Source organism: Saccopteryx bilineata, chromosome 4 (genome assembly GCF_036850765.1).
Source record: "Saccopteryx bilineata isolate mSacBil1 chromosome 4, mSacBil1_pri_phased_curated, whole genome shotgun sequence".
Lineage (NCBI taxonomy): Eukaryota > Metazoa > Chordata > Mammalia > Chiroptera > Emballonuridae > Saccopteryx > Saccopteryx bilineata.
Genome location: NC_089493.1, coordinates 96,977,589 through 96,979,478, shown reverse-complemented (window position 1 = coordinate 96,979,478; position 1,890 = coordinate 96,977,589). Strand labels below are relative to the sequence as shown.

At 40.5% G+C, this 1,890-nt stretch overlaps 1 non-coding gene across 1 annotated transcript; it reads left to right on the top strand.

Moving 5' to 3' along the window:
* Positions 1 to 274: 274 nt before the first annotated feature.
* On the top strand, positions 275 to 350 carry TRNAP-AGG (transfer RNA proline (anticodon AGG)). Its single transcript has one exon. It is a non-coding gene; the product is annotated as a tRNA-Pro (tRNA).
* Positions 351 to 1,890: the final 1,540 nt, after the last annotated feature.

Genomic DNA, 1,890 nt, shown 5'->3' with positions numbered 1-1,890 from the left:
GCAGGGTATAAAATTAATATTCAGAAATCTGAGGCATATTTATATACCAACAATGAACTGTCTGAAAGAGAAAGTAAGAAAATAGTCCCCTTCACTATTGCAACAACAACAACAATAAAGTACCTAGGAGTAAATTTAACCAAAGAGATTAATGACTGGTATTGGGAAATTTATGAAACATTGATAAAAGATATCAAGGAAGATACAAACAAGTGGAAGCATATACTGTGTTCATGGATAGGAAGAATAAACATCATTAAAATGTCTATTTTAGGCCCTGGCCGGTTGGCTCAGCGGTAGAGCGTCGGCCTAGGGTGCGGAGGACCCGGGTTCGATTCCCGGCCAGGGCACATAGGAGAAGCGCCCATTTGCTTCTCCACCCCTCCGCCGCGCCTTCCTCTCTGTCTCTCTCTTCCCCTCCCACAGCCAAGGCTCCATTGGAGCAAAAGATGGCCCGGGCGCTGGGGATGGCTCTGTGGCCTCTGCCCCAGGCGCTAGAGTGGCTCTGGTCGCAATATGGCGACACCCAGGAGGGTCGCAACATGGCGACGCCCAGGATGGGCAGAGCATCGCCCCCTGGTGGGCAGAGCGTCGCCCCCTGGTGGGCGTGCCGGGTGGATCCTGGTCGGGCGCATGCGGGAGTCTGTCTGACTGTCTCTCCCTGTTTCCAGCTTCAGAAAAATGAAAAAAAAAAAAAAAGTCTATTTTACCCAGAGCAATTTATGAATTCAATGCAACTCCTATTAAAATACCAATGACATACTTCAAAGATATAGAAAAAGTATTCCAAAAATTTATATGGAACCAAAAAAGAACATGAATAGCCTCTGCAATCTTGAAAAAGAAGAATAAAGTGGGGCGGGGGTATCACACTTACTGATATTAAGTTATACTGCAAGGCCATTGTACTCAAAACAGCTTGGTACTGGCATAAGAACAGGCATATGGATCGCTGGAACAGAACAGAGAACCCAAAAATAAACCCACACCTTTATAGACAATTGATATTTGACAAAAGTGGTAAGAGCATACAATGAAGTAAAGATAGTCTCTTTAACAAATGATATTGGGAAAATTGAACAGCTACCTGCAAAAAAAATGAAACTAGACCACCAACTTACACCATTCACAAAAATAAACTCAAAATGGATAAAAGACTTAAATGTAAGCCATAAAACCCGAATTATCTTAGAAGAAAACATAGACTGTAAACTTTCCAATATTTCTTATAGCAGCAATATTTTTGCTGATTTATCTCCATGGGCAAGTGAAATAAAGGACAGGATGAACAAATGGGACTATATCAGACTAAAAATATTTTGTACAGCTAAAGACAATATGAACAAAATAAAAAGAGAAACTACACAATGGGAGAACATATTTGACAATGAGACTAATAAGCGGTTAATAACCAAAATTTATAAAGAACTTGTAAAACTCAACACCAGGAAGATAAAAATCTAATCAAAGAACAGGCAAAAGAAATGAATAGACACTTCTCCAAAGAGGACATACAGATGGTTAATTGGCAGATGAAATAATGTCCTATATCACCAATCATTAGAGAAATGCAAATTAAAACCACAATGAGATATCACCTCACACCTGTCAGAATGGCACTCATTAACAAAACAGCACATAATAAATGCTGACCAGGATGTGGAGAAAAGGAACCCTCCTGCACTGCTGGTGGGAATGCAGACTGGTGCAGCCACTGTGGAAAACAGTATGAAGATTCCTCAAAAAATTGAAAATGGATCTGCCTTTTGATCCTGCCATCTCACTTTTAGGAATATATTCCAAGAGTACCAAATCACTGATTCAAAAAAAGAAATGCACCTCCCTGTTTATGGCAGCATTGTTTACAATAGCCAAGATCTGGAAACAGCC